Here is a 22,439-nt window from a genome sequence, read left to right on the forward strand (position 1 = left end):
GTGCCCTCCTTAATACCCATCACCAGGCCAACCCATCCTCCCACCCCACTCCCTTCTAAAACCACCATTTGTTTTCCAGAGTCCATAGTCTCTCGTGGTTCCTCTCCCCTTCTGAATCTCCCCCTTCATTTTCCCCTTCCTTCTCCTAATGTCCTCCATATTATTCCTTCTATTCCACATATGAGTGAAACCATATGATAATTGACGTTCTCTGCTTCACTTATTTACGTAGCATAATCTCCTCCAGTTCCATTCATGTCAGTGCAAATGGTGGGTACTCATCCTTTCTGATGGCCGAGTAATATTCTGTTGTATATATGGACTGCATCTTCTTTATCCATTCATCTATTGAAAGGCATCTCGGATCTTTCCACAGTTTGGCTATTGTGGACATTGCTGCTATAAACGCTGGGGTACATGTGGCCCTTCTTTTCACTACATCTGTATCTTTGGGGTAAACATCCAGTCGTGCAATTGATGAATCATAGGGTAGCTCTATTTTTAAATTTTGAGGGAGCTCCACACTGTTTTCCAAAGTGGCTGCACCAAACAACATTCCCACCAACAGTGTAAGAGGGTTACCCTTCCTCTACAACCTCTTCAACACTTGTTCTTTCTTGCCTTGCCAAGTTTTGCCATTCTAATTGGTGTAAGGTGATATCTCATAGTGGTTTCAATTTGAATTTCTCTCATGGCTAATGATGATGAACATTTTCTCATGTGTCTGTTAGCCATTTGTATGTCTTCTTTGGAGAAGTGTCTGTTCATGTCTTCTGCCCATTTTATGACTTGATTATTTGTTTTTTGGGTGTTGAGTTTGAGAAGTTCTTTATAGATCTTGGATATCAGCCATTTGTCTGTAGTGTCACTTGCAAATATCTTCTCCCATTCCGTGGGTTGCCTCTTTGTTGACTGTTTTCTTTGCTGTGCAGAAGCTTCTGATCTTGATGAAGTCCCAAAAGTTCATTTTTGCTTTTGTTTCCTGCCTTTGGAGACGTGTCTTGAAAGAAGTTGCTGTGGTTGATGTTGAAGAGGTTACTGCCTATGTTCTCCTCTAGGATTTTGATGGATTCCTTTCTCACATTGAGGTCTTTCATCCATTTTGAGTTTATCTTTGTGTATGGTGTTCATTCTTGTGTGTATAGTGGTCTAGTTTTCCCAGCACCATTTATTGAAGAGACTATCTCTTTTTTCCATTGGATATTTTTTCCTGCTTTGTCAAAGATTATTTGACCATAGAGTTGAGGGTCCATATCTGGGCTCTCTATTCAGTTCCATTGGTCTATGTGTCTGTTTTTGTACCAGTATCATGCTGTCTTGGTGATCACAGCTTTGTAATAAAGCTTGAAATCAAGCAATGTGATGCCCCCAGCTTTGTTTTTCTTTTTCAACATTTCCTTGGCGATTCAGGGTCATTTCTGGTTCCATACAAATTTTAGGATTGTTTGTTCTAGCACTTTGAAAAATGCCGTTGGTATTTTGATAGGGATGGCATTGAAAGTATAGATTGTTGGGCAGCAGAGACATTTTAACAATGTTTATTCTTCTGATCCATGAGCATGGTATGTTTTTCCATCTTTTTGTGTCATCCTCAAATTCTTTCATGAATGTTCTATAGTTCCTCAAGTATAGATCCTTTATCTCTTTGGTTAGGTTTATTCCAAGGTATCTTATGGTTTTTGGTGATATTGTAAATGGAATTGATTCTCTAATTTCCCTTCTTACAGTTTCATTGTTATTGTATAGGAAAGGAACTGGTTTTTTTGCGTTGATTTTGTATCCTGCCATATTATTGAATTACTGTATGAGTTCTAGTAATTTGGGGCTGGAGTCTTTTGGGTTTTCCACATAAGGTATCATGTCATCTGTGAAGAGAGAGAGTTTGACTTCTTTGCCAATTTGAATACATTTTACTTCTTTCTGTTGTCTGTTTACTATTGCTGGGACTTCTAGTACTATGTTGAACAATAGTGCCAAGAGTGGGCATCCTTGTCATGTTCCTGATCTTAAGAGAAAGGCTTTCAGCTTTTCCCCATAGAGCATGATATTCACTGAGGATTTTTCATAGATGGATTTTATGAAATTGAGGAATATTCCCTCTAATCCTATACACTGAAGAGTTTTAATCAGGAAAGGACACTGTATTTTGTCAAATGCTTTTTCTGCAACTGAGAGGACCATGTGGTTCTTGTCTTTTCTCTTATTTATGTGTTCTATCACATTGATTGATCTGCGAATGTTGAACCACACTTGCATCCCAGGGAAAAAAAATCCCACTGGTCATGGTGGATAAGCCTTTTAATGTACTGTTGGATCCTATTAGCTAGGATCTTGTTGAGAATTTTGGCATCCCTATTCAGCAGGGATATTGGTCTGAAATTCTCCTTTTTGAGGGGTTCTTTGCCTGGTTTTGGGATCAAAGTAATGCTGGCATCATAGAATGAGTCTGGAAGTTTTCCTTCTGTTTCTATTTTTTAAAAGAGCTTCAGGAGAATAGGTATTATATCCTCTTTGAATGTTTGGTAGAATTCCCCAGCGAATCCATCAGGTCCTGGACTCTTGTTCTTTTGGGAGATTTTTGATCACTGCTTCAATCTCGCTAATGGTTATTGGTCTATTCACATTGTTAATTTCTTCCTTTCAGTCTTGGAAGTTTATAGGTTTCCAAGAATGCATCCCTTTCTTCCAGGTTGCTTAATTTATTGTCATATAGCTGTTGATAATAATTTCTGATAATTGTTTTTATTTCCTTGGTATTAGTTGTGACCTCTCCCCCTTCATCCATAATTTCTTTAATTTGGGTCCTTTCTCTTTTCTTTTGGATAAGTCTGGTCAATGGTCTACCAATCTTATTCGTTTTATTCATTCTTTTGAAGAAGCAGCTTCTAGTTTTTTTTTTTTTTAAAGATTTGATTTATTTATTTGACAGAGAGAAATCACAAGTAGGCAGAGAGGCAGGCAGAGAGAGAGGAGGAAGCAGGCTCCCCGCTGAGCAGAAAGCCCGATGCGGGGCTTGAACCCAGGACCTGGGATCATGACCTGAGCCGAAGGCAGCAGCTTAACCCACTGAGCCACCCAGGCGCCCCAGCTTCTGGTTTTGTTGATGTGTTCTACTTTATTTTTGGTTTCTAATTCAGTGATCTCTGCTCTAATCTTAGTTATTTCCCTTCTTGTGCATGGGTTAGGGTTAATTTGTTATTGATTCTCTAGTTCTTTAAGGTGTGAAGACAGTTTGTGTATTCGGGATTTCTGTATTTTTTTGAGTGAGGCTTGGATGGCTTTATATTTGTCCTTTAGGACCGCCTTTGCAATGTCCCATAGGTTTTGGACTGATGAGTCTTCATTCTCATTGGTTTCCATGAATTGTTTAAGTTCTTCTTTGATTTCCTGGTTGATTCAAACATTCTTAAGCAGGATGGTTTTTAGCTTCCAAGTGTTTACATTTCTTACAATCTTTTTCTTGTGATTGAGTTCCAGTTTCAAAGCATTGTGGTCTGAGAATATACAGGGAACAATCTCATTCCTTTCATATCAGTTGAGACCTGATTTGTGACCCAGTATGTGGTCTATTCTGGAGGGAGTTCCATGTGTGCTTGGGAAGAATGAGTATTCTGTTGTTTGAGGGTGGAATGTTCTGTATATATCTATGAGGTCCATCTGGTCCAGTGTGTCATTCAAAGCTCTTGTTTCTTTGTTGATTTTCTGCTTAGTTGATCTGTCTATTGCTGAGAGTAGTGTGTTAAGATCCCCTACAATTGATGTATTCTTATCAATATGTCTCTTTATTTTGGTTAACAGTTGGCTTAGTAGTTGGCTGCTCCCATGTTGGGGATGTAGATATTTACAATTATTAGATCTTCTTGTTGGATAGAGACTTGAAGAATGATATAGTGTGGTTCTGTATCTCTAACTATAGTCTTTAGCTTAAAATCCTAGTTGTCTGTTATGAAAATTGCTACCCCATCTTTCTCTTGAGGTCTGTTGGCATGAAAGATGGTTCTCCATCCCTTTACTTTCAGTCTGGATATATCTTTAGGTTAAAAATGAGTCTCTTATAGACAGCGTATGGATGGGTCCTATATTTTTATCCAATCTGCAACCCTGTGCCATTTTATGGGAGCATTGAGGTCATTTATGTTGAGAGTGATTATTGAAAGATATGTTTTTATTATCATCATGTTGCCTGTGAGGTCCTTGTTTCTATAGATTGTCTGTATATTTCTGTTCTGTATCACTCTTGGGGGCTTTCTTATTTTATAGAAATCCCCTCTTAATATTTCTTGCAGGGCTGGCTTAGTGGTCACATATTCTTTCGGTTTCTGCCCTTCCTGTAAGCTCCTTACCACTCCATCCATTCTGAATGACAGCCTTGCCAGATAAAGAATTCTTAGCTGCATGTTCTTCTCATTTAGTATGCTGAATATGTCTTTCCAGCCCTTTTGGCTTGCCAGATCTCTTTGGACAGGTCTGACATTGTTCTGATGTTCTTCCCTCTGTATGTAAGGAATCTCTTTTCCCTAACTGCTCTTAAGATTGTTTCCTTGGTTGTAAGATTTGCAAGTTTTACTGTTACGTGCCGGGGCATTATTCTGTCCTTCTTGAACTTGGAAGGGGTCCTCTCTGCCTCTAGGACACAAATACTTTTTTCATACCCCAGATTAGGGAAGTTCTCAGCTATGATTTGGTCAAATATATCTTCTCTCCCTCTCTCTCTCTCCACTCCCTCAGGGATCCCAATAATTCTGATACTGGAATGTTTCATGGCAACATTTATTTCTGTAATTCTGTTTTCATGGATTTTAAGCTCTTTGTTCCAGGCTTCCTCCTGATCCTTCTTTTCTACCAGTTTGTCTTCTAGATCACTAATTTGTTCTTCTGCCTCGTTTACCCTATCAGAGTATCTAGATTAGATTGGATCTCATTGATAGCATTTTTAAGTTCTGCCAGATCAGCTCTCATTTCTTACCTTGGAGAATCTATGTTGCCAGTAATAGTTTTCTCCAGCCTAGCTATTGTCTTCATAACTGTTACCCTGAAGTCTATTTCTGACATCTTGCTTATATGCATATCCATTAGGTCTGTGGGAGAGGCCATTGTCTCTGGGTCCTCTCTTTGTTGGGTGTTCCTTCTCCTAGTCATTCTGTTGAGTTGTGGTTAAGGGGATGTACAGCCAAAAATATTAACCACAATCTAGACAATATGCACTCTGGGGATGTTCAGAGCAATTGGAAGCCACCACCAAAGAAAACCCAGCAAAAATGAAGCCCAGGAATAAGATTTATAAAGTACAAAAACACAAACAAACAAAACAAAACAAAAAAGGCCAAAAAAAGTGGGAGGTGGTGAAGGGAAGGTGGCTATAATTCCTTGATGTACACAAGGTAGGGTGTTTCAGTTCCTCCTGGGTGTGTTTTGTTTTCTTTGTTAGAGAACCCTACTTCCCAGAGATACAGGGAAACTAAAATTGGTATGTATATAAAGGTAGTATTGAAAAGGAAAAAGAAAACTACATTGAAGCTTATCTCTCTCTCTCTCTCTGTGTGTGTATATATATATATATATATATGAAAAGAAAAAAGTATATGTGTGAAAAAGTTCAAGTTAAAAAGTTACTATAGAATATGTTGTTTTAAACATCTAGTTGAAATGATAAGTAGGTAAAAAAATCAGAAGAAACATGAGAAAGGATTTAAAAAAAAAGGAGAGAGAGAGAGAGAGAGAGAGAGAAAAGTTGTATCTAAGAAATACACAGGCTGTGAGGCAACACCAGGTGCTTAATATACGTTTTCCCCTGGTGTTGGGGTTTTTCAGTTTTATGTTGTCCTCTCGTTCTTTCAGCTTGTCTTCTGGGGGAGGGGCCTGCTGTGTTGTTTTTCAGTCAATCCTGCTTGGGTAGAGTTGCCCTGCCCCCTACCAAGGGGTTGGGTTCCATGGAAACCAGTTTTTGGCTTTTAATTCTCTAGTGGCTTTTGTTCTTTGGTGGGTTTTCATGCCTTTTCCGAGGGTCAGAGCAAAGGAAAATGTCTGCACCCAACCCCCCACCCCAGAGGAGAGAAGCCACAGTGTGCTCCTCTCTGAATCTTCCAGAACACACAGTCTCTCCCTTTGTAAGCACTGCTGAAAACTGCAGCCTCCCACAGGCAGTGCATGCCACCCCGTGATCCTCTCAGTGGTGGACCCCAGCCCCTGCTTGTCTCTGCCCAGGCTGCCACCAAAATTGTGAGCTATCCCAGTCTGGGTGGGCCCAGGCCCTGGCAGTGGCCAGCCCTGGGTCTGCAGACACAGATATGTCACATACAATGTCCTCTTGGGCATTGGTGGCCGTGGAAGCAGCAGCCAGCCCCCCAAATCTGTGGGCTCAAGTCCATCGCCCAGTCTCAGCATTTGTCCCTTAAGCCCCTGTGTTCTTTTTGAGAGCTGTTATCAGTCTCTTCCTGTCCCACCACCACTGGTCTCCAAGTTATCGCTGATCCCCAGGCACAGGATGCTTTTGCACTGCAGTATTACTTTCCAATTGTCTAGCTTCTGGTGGCTCCCTCCCCTTTCTGTTTATCCTCCGATATCTGTCCATGCAATCCCAACTCTGTCCTTCATGCCTCTCGACTGATGATCTTCTGCCTCTGAGAGATCCAGATGTATAATCTTATATCTCAGGGTGATTTCATGGGTGTTTAGAGTTTAGAGTGGCTTGGTAGATTTCTAGATAAATTCCAGGGACTGGTTGAAATGGAGTTCCCCACTCCTCTGTCATCTTGCCTTGAAAATAGGCTGTAACCTTTTTGACATTGTCCATAGCAACTTTTTTCTAGATATGTCTCTTTCCAGAAAGTAGTCGCTTTTCTGTTCATGGAATTGCTGCTATTCTTTTTTTCAATCTCCTGTTGAGTTTGTAGGTCTTCAGAATGATTTGATAACTATCTAGCTGAATTCCTGGGACCAGATGAAATTTAGGTCTCCTACTCTTTCGCCATCCTGCTCCTCTCCCTGAACACACATTCTTTGTACCTTGGACACTCACCCTACTCAGTTTGTTAAAAACTGAGCACATGATCTTCGCTATTCAGACTTATTTGCCTGCCCAGGCCCCAGGTTCTTGTCCCTCATCCCTTAGCCTTCAACTCACACCAAGTTTTACTGGCTCTACCTCCAGACAACATCTTATCTCTCCATTAATCATGGGCCCACAAGATTAGGCCTTAGGAATCTTGCTGCCAAATTACTGCAGCAACTTCCCAACCTCTCGTTTCCCTAATGCCAGTGTTGGTCCCTCCTGTCTATTCATAAACACACTACAATCAGCATGATCTTTATAAATATAGCCTGATTACTGCAGGAAGTTTTGATGGCTTTATTTAACTTTCACATAAAATTCAAACTCTTTTGGCCTAGCATTCAGATCTTGAGAGCATAGATGAAAAATCACAAGGAAACTGAAGCCCATGAGTCAGTTTATTCCTATATTCCCTCCTAGGGCCCTCCCCCCTTCAGGAAGGGCAACTAACTTGGACCACACAGTTTTAAGGGACAGTAAAACCTATCCTGTGTCCACAGAACAGGAGTGATGTTCTCTCACCCAGGGAACACCCAGGAAACCTAAACCAATGGCTGACAAAAGAAAGGGTACATTCAATAGAAGTTCTATGGGAGTTTGAACTGGATACCAGTTCTAAAGGATTAATGAAGGCTAATGGTTCACACCTATGCAAATAGAGTTCTTTTGAATATTCATTGCCTCAACCTTAAAGAACACACAGCTGTGATGATTTGGCACCTGAAGGTAGATCACTAGGGCCACTATGTTTGTCATGGGAGCCACCTTGAAAGCAAAGGCCATTGCTGTAGGCCCTGAACTTTGAAAGTGTGTCATTGATTGATTTCTCTTGACTCCATTGCTCCCTGCAGAGTGTGAGGGGATAAGGTGTGGTGCACATATTCCAAGGTGAGTGGACATCTGGGGACTGGGAAGCTGGAGTGGAGAGGGCAGAAGGCAGGCTTTTTTAATAATTTTACTCTATAAGGAACCAGTGCCTCTTTTAGGTGGATTCCCTAGGGAAGAGGTCAAAACTCTTGAGTGAGAGAGAGCTGGATATATGGGACTTCAGCTGTTAGAGCACAGCCAACTCCCTCCTTGCATGATACCAACATTTGGATCAATTGGGCCAAACACTGCTGGGTGTCAAGGGGGTAGCTCCCTCATTTCTTTCTTTCCTTGTTCTCTTGTATCTTAGCAAAAGCTAACCAATGAGCATTTAGGTACCATGCTCATTCTTCTTCTGTTTTTTTTTTTTTTTAAAGATTTTTTTATTTATTTGAGAGAGAGTGGAGAGCACACAGCAGGGGGAGGGCAGTGGGAGAAGAAAAAGCAGACTCCCCACTGGACAGGGAGATGTGGGGCTTGATCCCAGGACCTTGAGATCATGACCCGAGCCAAAGGTAGATGCTTAACTGACCAAGCCACCCAGGTGACCATCTTCCTCTGTTTTAAGGCAGGCAAGGTAGCTATATCTCAGCAGGCATCCAGGGCCAAGGTGAGTGAGGGAATCAAGGGCCAATTTCTGGGGATTGTCAGGTGTGGATAGTCTGCATTATGTCTGAGACACCCCCGCCACCATCTTTCAAACTGATCTGTTTACAACCTGGTGCCTAAGTGACAGTGGGGATTGAGGGTGCATGCTGGGTTACATTAAGCTTTCTTGGCATGCAGACCTGGGACATGGGAGAAAAGGTGGGTCCTTGGACTGATTTAGTCAAACGGTAAATAAAGGGGGAAATGCAAGAACAATGCAGGACCTTCTTTAGACAGAACCAGGAACTGCAGGCTCTAGTCCTAGGGCTGTTGTTTGTGTATGTGGGGAGTAGGGAGGCCAGTAGATGGGGCAGCTGCAATCTGAATGGAGGGGCAGCAGGGATGGAAGAAGCAGAGAACAAAGCAGTAACACCATGGCACAAGGTTTCCCACTTAAGGAAATAGCCTCCCCAACCTGGTCAACAACCCTCGTGTGCTCTAGGGAGAGAGCTTAGCCCAAGGAAGCAGGAGAAGGAAGGTAAGCACCTGCCAATGCCCTGTAAGTACCAGTGAGGGGAGGTTAAAGTTGTTGAGAGGAATGTTTCACTGGGAGAAAAGAGGGCCTGGGCAGAGATTTACAATTTGAATCTGGAAGAGAGTGAGACTCCCACTATCAAGGAGTGAACATGTTAGATTACATTTTCAATTGCACATAATCCAAGGAGGAAAGATACAGCAAGAAAGTGAGAACTGACACTGGACAGAGATGAGCAGGGAAGCCAGGACAGAAAGGAAGAAGGATGAGGGTAAAGAAGAATAGTGAGTATAAGAAGGGAAACACCCAGAAATAATTAGTAGTTGGTGTATCAGTAGCCCTTAAAATCCATTCAAACCATCACCTGCTTCAAAAGCAGGTTGAACCCAAGCCTGTCCCCATATCTGTGAGGTCATCAGTGGCAAGCAGGATCCAGGCAGTGGCACTTACCTCATGAGAGTCACCTCCCCCACACCTATTCCTCTTTTCAAGCCAGGCTTCAAGGAAGTTAGGCCAAGGGCATCAGCATTTAGGGACCCCTAGATCTCCCTATGAGACCTCCCCAAACACTTCAAGTCAAATCTCTTTTTGTGTCTGAGTTGGAGTTGAGTTTCAGGAATTAACTCATTTTTCTTCCCCCACAAACTCACAAGCAGAGGTCTTAGTGACTGTGACCTGTTTAGTTTTAAATGGGAAGATTTATTACTTCCTTTAGAAGGAGGGGGCAGTGAGAAGAAGAGGAAGAGCAGGAGCCAGGGAAAGGTAACATAGCTGCTTCCCTCTGAGCAAGAGACCAAGAGCCACAGTGTTGGGAAAAGCAGCTCCCTGGGGGTTTCATTCAGCCCAGCACCTGGCATGACATAGGCAATGCCATATTGTGAAATGAAGGAATGAGTGAGCCAATTTCATCACTCCTTTTTTCATCTGCTCTTGGAGCACTGGAACTATGATAAATACTAAGGAGGGAGAGAAGTTGTAACAGTGAAGTTCTGAATGGGGAAGGAAGTAGTTATTCCTTCCACTTTTCTTGCCTTCTTGAACTCATCAGGGAGGACAGTAAAGGGATATGGGGCTGAGGCCATCACTCCAAAGATGGGTTTTAGGCACTGTATCTGGAGGCTTTTGTCTTAGTTCTGGCTACTATGAGAAATACTGTAGACTCAGTGGCAAGGACAATACATTTATTTCTTTTTCTTATACTATTGGAATTTGAGACGTCCAAGGTCAAGGTGCTGGCTAATTTGATTCCTGTCTTGTAGATGGCTGCCTTCTTGCTATGTGCTCATGTGGTGGAGAGAGAGTATTCTCAGGTTTCTTTATCTTCTTCTAAGGGTACTAAGCCCATCATGGGGAGCCCACCCTCATGGCCTCATTTAGGCCTAATGATCTCCTACAGGCCCCACCTCTAAATACCATCCTATTGGGGGTTAGACCTTCAACATAGGAATTTTGGAGTGCACACAAATATATAGTCCATAACAATTCTCTTTTCAGTTATCCTTTTAGAGATGTGAGGATCCTTTAGCTAAGTTTTCAAACTGATCACTGTTAGCATGTAATGTGGCCTTTTGAGGCAGATCTGTGCCAGGGCTCATGGCTTGGTGAAGGGAAAGCAGACTGCCTTTCAGCTCCCCCTTGCTCTTTTAGCTGGGAGCCCTTGGACAGGCTCTGTGCTGGTCCTTTAGGGTCCCCAAGATTCCACCAGTAGGGATGCGTGGAATCATTGATAGAATTGCCTGCATGGCACTGAATAGTCTAGAATGAAATGTATGACCCTGAGATTAGTGGGGGGCCCTGGCTGCCTGGTCCTGTTCAAGTTCATTAACGGCATAATACCACTTCCATCCTCCCAAGGCATGTGGGGGGCCTGAAAGGCTATAATAGAAATCTGCATCTATAGAAATCCCTGTCACTACATAGCACTTTGCTGGGGCTTGTTCATAATAGCCTTAAATGCTGGCATTTGGGCAGCACCTTAACTCAAAGGCCCATTTACTTCTCCATTGTCATCCAGAAAATTATTTCTAATAGCACTTTGCTTTTGGAAGCACTGAGCTTGGAGTAACATGTTTCTCTCTTTGCTGCTCAGCTTCTGGGCCATCAGCCTGCAGTGAAGCCAGCAGGCTGATTCACAGTGGTCATGCATATTTCCATAGCAGCAGTGTGATGTAATGCATAAAGAATAATGTGGCTTTGCTATAGAGCTATTTATAGGCAGCTTTGAGCCAGTAGAGAATAAAAATTTATTCATGCACAGCACCTTATGGTTCACAATAAGCTTTTAAATCCGTGATCATATTTGAATCCTGCCAGTGGAAATAGGGGCCTGAAAAAAGGCCCCAGGAGGAAGAAACATGCTCAAACATAGGCTTACACATCCAGTTATCTTTGCGCATTAAAATAACACACAGGCATTCTCATTCACTCACACAAACATACTCACATGCTTATATGTTCATTCAGGCACACTTGTACATGCTCTGACATTTTCCCATTAACAGGCTCACACATTTCTCACACATGGACATGCTAGTACATTTACATAGAGACTCATACACTCGCATTCACTCACATATGAACATGCTTCCATACATGGACAGACTTGTATATTCACTGAAACAAACGTGAGTATAAATGCACGTTTATACTCACAAGTATTGCTTATGAACAAGTTCACATATTCACACACATACTTACATGTATAGGCATGTTAACTCTGTCAACAGGATGACACAGACACAATGACATAGCACACAGTCACTTGCACACAAACATGATCACACACACTCATGATCAGACATTCACTCACATACATGAACATGCTGATACATCATTGAAATACAAACACATAAAATTATGTATTCATTCACACTTGCATGTGGACAACGTCACACAAACAGACTCATAATCCCTCCCCCAAAGACATACTCATGCATTATGAGCATATTCCCACACTCACTCGCACACAGTTACACTCATTACCATCACAGGATACTCTCACACATGTATTAAAAACATTAATATTTTCACTGACCTGTACATGTTCAAACACATAGGAATAAACTTATTCCTACAGTCCTTAACATGAACATATTTATATATTCACATGTGCATCCAGTCGTATCTTTACTCACATACATGAACCTAAATCAGCATATACATTAACACATTTTAATACAATCATAGGTATGGTTATGATTGCTCACACATGTATCCATGTTCACATTTGCTTAGTGATCATATTCACATTCATCATACAAAAACCTCATGAATTTACAAAGGAAAATGTTCACATTCACACACAAAATGATCAGACATTCATGCATGCACTAAGACATTAACATGATCACAGACATATTCATACATTCATTCACAAGAACTTGGTCAAAAATTAACTCTCACATATAGACACTAACACATACAACTTCACTTAAAATTGTACACTGTCATGCTCACATTCATGAACTGGCTTATGCATTCAATTGCACACAGGAAAAATACTCATATGTTAATGTACTCACACATTCCAACTTGCTCATGTATTAATTCACACATAAACATGATCACATTCATGCATATGCTCACCAGTTCAAGCATAGACATGAATGAACACAGGAATTCATTAATACACAAACACAAACTTTCACACTTGCACGTTGGCATGCTCAAAACACAAACATGTTCACACTTTCATTCACATATGTTCATGCGCACACACATGTGCATTCCCAGATATTCACTCATATAAATATAAACGTTAATATTTCTAGATCCACAAACATGGTCACACAGTATCTCACAACAGCACACTGCCATTTTCACTCACATTCACACATACACACATGCACATACATTTACTCATTCATGGACACAATTGCCCACACTTACTTCCAATATTCACCCTATTCACACATGTGGACATGCTCACATGCACTCACACAATTACACATGCATGAATAAGTTTACATGTTCACATAGTTGACATGCTCATAAACACACATACAATGCATGAACATATTCACTTGTCCCCAACATTCACTCACACATATGAACATGAGCACACATTCACATACATACAAGATCATATTCACTCACACAATCATACAAAAACCTACATACACTCAGACACTCACATTCACTCACACTTACACATGAACACACAGTATTACTTCCACACAAATGAACACACATCAAGTCAGTCACACACAAACATGCTCACATTCACTCACATACACACATTAACATGCTCCCTACAAACATGTTTGCATATTCACTAATTCATATGCATAGGCTCTTGTATTCATTCAAACTTGCATTTCAATAAATAGCTATATCCTCACGCATTTTCTCAGACATAGATATCTTTTCATATTCAGTCAAACACAAATACATAAAAACAGAGATACAGAGCCCACGTTCACTCATACTCACTTATGAATACACACATATGCTGACACATTCAACACATGAGCACACTCAAATGTACATACAATCACTTGCACACAAACATGAACATATTCACATATACACACGATGAACCTGCTCACATACTCACGTACTCTTATTAACACCTTCATGTACATGGACATGATCAACATTTACACAGATATTTTCACATGTGCACACTCATACACTCACAGAAATATATGTACACATTAACTAGCTCACATGAATGAACATGGATACATATATACTTGCAGATAAGCATGCTGACATACAGTCTTTCACAAATTTACTCATATGCATGAAGACACAGAAACACAAATTCACATTAACACATGTGAACAGGCTCACTCATACACAGATGTGCTCACACATATCCACACAATTCTACCATTGCTTACATGAACATACTAACAGATTTACTCCTTTTCATAGACACAGTCACATACACTGACACATATATTCATTCAAACACATATATATACTCAAATGAACATGTTTATACGTTCAGTTACCCAGTATGTCTCATGTATCCTGTGTCACTCACATTTACTGATATGCATGAGCATATTCATCTTTAAGATGTTCACACACTCCCATGTACAGATGTTCAACCACACAGACAAAAACATGGTCACAAATTCCTCACACAGACACCCTTACTTATAACCATTTGCACATACTCTCACACTTACATGTATAACTATGGTCACAGTTCACTCAGATTCATAAATATATTCATCACAAACACACTCGAAAATTCCCTAACATTAAAACATATTCACTGACTTACACAAACATGTTCACAGATGTATTGCATAGACATACAGTCATGCTCACATGTTCACTCACTTAAAAAATGTTCATTTGCTCACATATAGACATGCTTACAAATTCACATACAGATACTCATGCTCATAAGCATACACTCAATTTCACTTGCACATGCATATTAACATGCTCACATTCACTCGAATACACATTTTCTCACACTCATCACAGAGCTTACACATTTACTCATACAGATATACTCACATGAATATTCTCATATATTCCTCACAAAAATACATTCACACATTAACAAGCTCAGACAAATGAACACAGTGATACATTTATTCACACAGGCATGCTTACACATGCATTCACTCAAACAGAACTTGCTCACACAATCACAGACACACTCATATAAGCTCACAGTTATGTACTCACACATTGCCTCACACATTAACATAAAACAGTATCATACTCATCTATTCTCACAAATGACTATTCACATACCACAAAGCTCACACATTTACTCACACACATAGATAGGCTAACATATACTCTTAAGCCCTTCTTGCACATTAACTCACAGAAATATACTCAAACATTAACATGTTCACATAAACACTTATGCATTTACTTACACACATCAATATACTAACATTCATGCACATGCTTATAAAATCACTTATACATATGAACAGTCCCACTCATTTAAACACATAAACTCATACTTGATTAGGTTCCCACATTTAGTCCCACACACATGCTTATATGCGTGCTCATATTCACTTATACAAACATGTTCACACAGTCACTCACCAAAACTTGCTCAAAATTTCACTCAATTGAACGTAGTCACAAATTCACTCACAGTCACATTCACATATGTTTGCATACATACACACTCACACACGCACATGGACACACTCACAAATGTGCCCACACATTTACTGACACACAAACATGCTCACATTCACCAGAGGCTCACAAATGTACTCACCTATATACACAAAGATGCTCACAAATTCATTGATTCAAATATACTAATATTTAAAAAATACCATGCAAACATACATACTTACAAATTCACTCATAGACACAAATACACTAGTATCCATTCACATGGTCACCTATTCACTCATACTCATGTACATGCATATTTACCTAATCACACAAGTATACTATTAATACATTCCTATTTGAACAGGCTTACACATTTGATCTCCAATGTGGACATTGTTATATAAAGGAGCCAAAGGTGGCCTCTGTTTATTGGCCCTATATCTATTATTTTTTTCCAGTAGCTTAGAACCCATGAACTCAAAAGCTGGCCAGCACCAACTCAAATTTTTACACATTAATTGTTTTAAATAGATCCCAAATAAGTAGATGTTTAACCATTTAGAGCTTGCCTGCTTTGCATACCATGCAAAACTGCATCCAATCTCTGCCTTCCATAGATAAAATAAGACCTATAGCTATAAAAGACATCAAGGGAGGGCTGTCCTTCAGCTGTCTCTGAACCTGAGACTCCTCATTGTATTGCTGAATGTCCTTGCCAAGACACATAAGTTCCTACTCTGATCCTATTCTTTTCTGGGAGTTCCCTTGCTTTCCTCTTCTTTTTTAAAAGTGGCTCCCACCTGGCAGTCTCTGGAAGGTCTCCTGGTATGAGAGAATTCCCCTGCATGCACATCTGTGAAAGCTTCCTCCAAGATAAAGTCATCGTATGCTACTGCCAACTTTTGGCCATATCTTTTTCTGTGATCAACCTCTAAACCCTTATAGCAGTTGCTACTAGTGGTGGTAAGGATAGGGGAGGATTTGGGTAATAATTAGGAAATCAATACAGGGTTCATGTCCACTGAGTCAGTGGGACAATTAGTTGGTAAAATGATCCTGGACTGCCTTATATGGTTGAGACTCAAACTTTGGAATGCCTCCATGTCAGTTTGGTATGACCTTTTTCTTTGCTGTATTATTCTTATATTTTCCTGTGGCCTCTCCTTGTGTGTGTGGTTTTGTTTTCTGGGCTTTGTTTGTTTGATTGTTTGCCTGACCAAGCAATAGCACCAGAATTTGAGCCAACCTCTGTCACTGCAACTGACTTTTGGGGTTGGAGGCTCTAAGTTCCCTAAGGAACTGCCCACCTGGGCCCCTCAGTAGGCAAGCACTGGACATTGTAAGACCCCTGGGCCTGAAGAGAAAAAGGAGAGGAGCGCAAGTCTCTGGACTGAATGGGCTACCTCTGACCCATTACAGGCTTTAGCAAGAGGAGCTCCCTGCAGCTAGGCTGGTGATTTGGGAGTACTCTGAGATGAGAAGACATCCTAGTCCCTAGGGACAATTTTGGCAGGTAAAAGAATCAATAAGCCCAAGATGTTAGGTTGAGGCTGGTCTCTTCAGACACCTTTGTAAACAGCAAGCCTGCCTCTGCTGCTGTCTCAATCAGATCTGTTGCAGATGGTATCATTCTAGTCACTCACCTGAAAGATATGGAGACCTAATCCCTGGGCTGAGCCAGCAAAAGCATCACTTAAAATGATTGAATGCCAGGAAGTTTATGTTGCAGCTCCTCCCAGGGCTCCAAAGGAGGTGGCTGTCCTACTAAACAAGTGTTCCAAACCATGAGACATGTGTTGGGCTGTACTCATGTAGCTTTTCCCCAGACCACCACTTGGAGAGAAGGCTTACGTTTTAATTCCATGGGAGGTCAAGACAGATGGGAGGACCCTGGGAAAGAGGACTTGGTGCCCTCTATAAAAACAGACAACACAATAGTATCGTGGTAGTAATGAGGATTATTTATCCTATGCTTTGCCACTAAGATGAAAGTCATAAAAACAGGAAAGACAAAAAGCGAGGGCCAAAAAGGTGAGGTTAGTTCTAAATTGGAGGAGGGAGTATATCCTCTCATTTATCCTGAGACCCAGGCTCTCTAAGGACCTAGCTCAAGACAAATGACAAAAGGGCTGTCAGGCTATATAGGACTTATCTGGTGGGAAGTCAACTCCACCTAGTAGGGGCAGAAATTAAATAATTGCCATAATATGGAATGCAAGAATGGTGTCTCTACTCAAAGATCCCACACAATTAGTGCAGAATGGGGGAATGACCCCAGAGGAGGCTTTGGACTCTAATATATGTTTTCTCTTGAGAGATTGCCCAGGGTGGTTGTGAGGACTAAATCCCCTATGGATTTGTATTTCTTGGAATGCTGCCCCCCCCCATCTTAGGCCTCGTAATGACCCTGGGCAAACCTCCAAAGGAAAATGTTAGCCTCTGTCAGCTGAGGATGTTAAAATGAGCTTATCAGGCAATAGATGGCCTGTAGTCTGGGGATAGGGCAAGTATGAGGAAGCTGAATTAAACCCTGAGTCTACCCAGTTGTTTCTCAGGCACAGGGGGAGCTCCTGAAAAGTGTAGCTTCTCTTTATGGGCTGTGGTGGTTAGTGCTAAGACAATTCAAGAGGACATAACTGCCCTGGGTTTAACAGAAAATTATAAAAGACAAATTCAGAATCAAGTGTTGCCTATTAATTCTACAAACAATACCCTACTTGGCCTACATCAAAATTAGTATCAACAGCGAGACTGCCCCCTTCCAGCACCAAGTAAACCACTTATATAGCCAGCTCCCTTTTAAGTGTGTACTCTAAGATGAACAAGAAAAGTTGTATTGGACACTAAGGGACAAGGAGAGTCCCAAAGTAGATGATCTCTGATAAATCCATGGAAAAATTTTGATATTTATGAGCATTAGATTACAATCTGGGCAGGCTTCTCCTTCAGAGATAGTCCTGCCTTCCCTGCCTATCCTTATCTCTGCTAGTGGCACATCAGGGTCTAGTGGTGTGAGAGCAGGTCCTTTCCAGGAGACAGTCACCTTTTTACCACTTTAACTATAGTTTGGACTCCAAAACACTAACAGCACTGGCTGGCTCTGATGGACACAGGTACCTAAAATCTAATCCCAGGAAGCACTCAGACTTTAAAGGGAACTCACCAGGAGATGACTGGCTTGAGAGGATTAATTGAAGTGTTAGCTATCTGCTCAACTATCAAAATTGGCCCAGTTTTGCTAAAAAAAAAATGCTTCTTACCTGGTTGTTCCCCCCAAGACTATCTCTTTTCCCATGATTGGAATGGACTTGTTCAGTGAGGAGACCACCTCATGAGACAAATCTAAGGGTTACATGCTACTTGTGGGCACTGGTCAATGAGAAACATTCAACCTTCCCCTCCCCATGCATGAGGTTAATATGCCACAGTACTGGCTGAGGCAAAGCACTGAAGGGTTATGTCTTGTCATATCTGACTTAATTCCCCCATGTGGCCTGCACTTAAAGCCACTACTAATGAGGGGAGGCTATCTATATAATGAGTACCATAAGACTGTTCCCTGTATTATAGTAGCTCTAATGCATCATCTTAATGAATGACATTCCAAATAATTGGTAGGTGTTCCAGAATCATAGATTGGGCTAACAGGTCCTATTCATTAAAAATTTCATAGGAGAGTAACCCATGGTTTGCTTTCACCTTGAAGATCAACAGTATATCTTTTCCCAGTTGTCTATGTGGTACATCAATAGCCCTGTGATAGCATACAGAATTTTCAGACAGGACCTAGATGTCTGCCATGCACACCCCACCCCCAGAACTCAGTTTTGGCATTCTATCAGTGACACCCTCTTCACTAGACCTGGCTGAGCCTCTCTCATAGTCTCTCCCAACCATGAGTAGACCTCTCACTGAGAAGGGAAGAGCAATTGCCCCCCATAAGGTACAAGCTTCCCCTCCAAGTCTGTTAAATTTCTGGGCTACATTTGAAACTCAGAGGAGTAAACTAGTCCCAATACACCGAAAGAGGAGCTCATAAGGGCTCCAACTTCCTACATTCGTGAAAGAGGCCAACATTTTGTAAGAATGTTTGGTAAGAATGTTTGGATTCTGGTGCCAAATATTTGCTGGCCCCCATCTCCCAAGGCATTCATAAGTCTTCCTTTCTTCAGGGGGGACCTGATTAAGAGCAGGCACTAGGTAAATTAAACGAGGCTATCACTTCAGCTATCCTACTAGTGCTCTGGGAACAGAACTTACAATCAGAAGGTTTAGCCTCTCTAAAGTTCACTTCTGGGAACTTCTGGACCAAATGGATAGACAAATGCCTGACCCAGGGACTTTTGGTATAGGTGACTCTCAGACTCAGGCCAAACATGTTTGTCACTAGAGTGGCAACTACTGGAAGGGTACTGGGCCTTTATCGAAACTGAAGCCTTTACTGGAGCAGAGTGCCGACTACCTTATGGACTGAGATTCCTATTATGTATGCCCTTGTGTTGGGGGACCTGGAGCTGGTGCAGTAAGTTAAGAATATGCAGATTTTGAACTGCTGCACCGCAAGGAGGCACGAGTCACCCACATGGGGTTGTCAAGTACCTCCCTCAGTGTCTGAGCTTCCACTTCAGGGAAATGAAAACCTAAAGGTCATTTTGATTGAAGGTGCAGTTTCAATATACTTGCATGAAGGAAGAAGGAAGACAAGTCCTAAGATTTATTATTTACAGTTCCCAGAAATGAGGCAAGGGTGGGGTAGGGAGCACAGCTAACCAGGGGAAGGGTGGTCCTCCATCCCAGGTCAAGATTAAGCAGAAGGTACAGAGCAGGATAGCAAGTTCCTTGTAAGGTGGTTGGCACAGAGGGTACTTTTTGTGGGCTCAACTCTAAGTGGTTATTTTAAAAGGTATCTTGGAAAAAGCAAAGTGGGAACTTTTGGTGGGAACCCTAAACTCTGGGTGTGACCACTGTTGTTATACTATAAAATGCCCAGACGGCAACTCAAAATAGTTGTTTTCTCATCACAGCCCTGGGTAATAGAAACAGCTCCCAGGAAATTTGGATCAGCAACAGAGGCCTTTTTATTAACATGGAAATAGTATCTACTGGATTGAGCTAAACCCAACCCTACTAGAGTGTCACAGCTCCATTAAAAAAAAATGCCACATACCTTTCCACTGAGGTTAATTTGCCAAAACTTTTAGGACTTCTGTTGGTTTACCCATGCAAGGCACCAGCCTCTGCTAATGTTACTGAGGGGTGAACAAAACAGATTTTATAGCCTTTGGGACTGCCACAGGTCAATCAGGCTTCTAGTCCTGTTTTGCTGCCAAGCAAGTACAACAATGGGCTTAACAAAATCACAATTTTGGGGTTTTTCTTACCCTTTCATCCTGTAGCATCAGGTTATCACAGAAAGACTTGAATCAAGGGCTATTGAGAGAACTTTAGAAACAGAAGTGTTCAAAGATACTGCTCATAGTCATAATTATATTAAATTCATGCTCCTTTGACATAACTATACCATATTTAAAATCACAGCAAGTGGTGAGACCACCAACAGAGACATTTCTATCTAATGGTATATATCCACACCAGACACAACCCAATTACAAGCTCTCACAGAGAGGGGAGCCTGGCATTGCCATCCATAGATAAGGAACATTCATCTGGGACTTTGACCTTTCCTTTCCTTTCTCCCTCAGATAAAAATCAAAACTTAGCCATTTCCTTGATCCTAACAAGGACTTGACATGGACTAATGAATCTGGAACCATCTTCAGCCTGTGATCAGTCATAATCCAGAAGAAGCCAAGCAGACCATCCATCACTCTCTGGAGAGAGAGATGCCCTCATCTCCCACCTGCATCCTTTGCTCCACTGAAGGTACTGTGGAACCCATGAGGGGGAGCTAAAACTCTTTCAGGCTAGGTAACACCATTTTAATAATACCCAGAGGACAATCAGTCCCTTACTGCTGGCCACAGTTGACCTCTGACTTTAAGCTCTACGCTATTACTGTGCCCCTTCCTTACCTGAGAAGTTTCTACCCTTACCAGTGTTGATTGTATGTCATTCACCCAAGCCCTGGTAATCTGCACACTTCTGTAGACAAGGTCTATCTGGAAACATGCCACAGACACACCATAGTGAGACACCACACAGGTGAGACTGGGGGCAATAGGAACCATGCTGTTGGCTATTCAGGTTAGTCAGTCATACTATCATGACCACGGACATCAACACTAAGGTTAGCATTCCTTCTCCTCTCTCTACCTACTGTTACTAGGAATACCCCTTCTGGCTAAGCTGGACTCTTACTGCTTATGACTCATAGAAGCTTTCTAAACCCTGGAGGCCTACTGTTACTTCAGATCAGTAAGACCCACTGTTAATAATTAGTGCCATCAAACAAATAGAGCAATGGGCCACTACTTATCAAGTTTCATTTAAGGACTGCCCAGAGATAATATGCATCCAGTATTGCAACCAGGATGCTTGTTATTGTTAGAGTTAGATTAAAAATGCTGTCATCCAGAGCCAATACCAACAAACTGTAGGTTTACAAAGATAAAATTATAGATCTTAACTAACCCTTGGTATAATGACATATGTAAACCCTGCCAAAAATTTATGCTGTCACAATTTTTTATCTCTTTTCCTATTAATTACAATGCCCTCTCTCTCTCTTGCTCTGCTCTCTCTAGTATAAGCCCCACTTATTGAGGCAGAAGAGGTGGCCAGGTTCACTTTACCATGGGTTTCCTCTCTGGTTGCTAATCAGTATATACAAAGAAGGGAATGCATACAACATAAAATTAACCAGGACAAGGCCTGCCTAAAATGTCAGGGGCTACAACCAGCTTGGGAATTCTTTCCTAACCCATCCTCACCATACCAACATCAAGATTTGCATTACACTCAGAGCAGGTTCTTAGAATTAACAGGCTAACTACCTGAAGTAAACAATCCTAGCTTTGGGTTGTTACAGCAAAAGCAGTTCTTCTGAAAAACATATTTGATACCTTGTAGAAATCTAATCACTCTCTACATGGCAATTTCTCCATTCAAATTGACAGCTACCTGTTTACAACCGTTACAAAATTTGCCAGGCCTACCAGGACCATCATTAGTAAGAACTTGGGGAAATATTTAAGGGAGACTGCCACCCAATGTTACTCTTGTACGGGATCTTTTTTTTAAAGATTTTATTTGTTTATTTGACAGAAATCACAAGCAGGCAGAGAGGGAGGAAGGGAAGCAGGCTCCCCACTGAGCAGAAAGCCCATGTGGGGCTTGATGCGGGGCTTGATCCCTGGACCCTGAGATCATGACCTGAGCCGAAGG

The 22,439-nt window shown here is 41.4% G+C and overlaps 1 long non-coding RNA gene across 1 annotated transcript in view; it reads left to right on the forward strand.

Moving 5' to 3' along the window:
- The window catches only part of LOC125092305 (uncharacterized), a 38,751-nt gene extending 17,791 nt beyond the window's left edge, over positions 1-20,960 (forward strand). Inside the window, exon 4 of the long non-coding RNA XR_007124868.1 lies at positions 20,798-20,960. This is a non-coding gene — a long non-coding RNA (uncharacterized LOC125092305). The remainder of the gene's footprint in view (positions 1-20,797) is intronic.
- Positions 20,961-22,439: the final 1,479 nt, after the last annotated feature.

The sequence above is a fragment of the Lutra lutra genome, chromosome X, assembly GCF_902655055.1.
Source record: "Lutra lutra chromosome X, mLutLut1.2, whole genome shotgun sequence".
Taxonomy (NCBI): domain Eukaryota; kingdom Metazoa; phylum Chordata; class Mammalia; order Carnivora; family Mustelidae; genus Lutra; species Lutra lutra.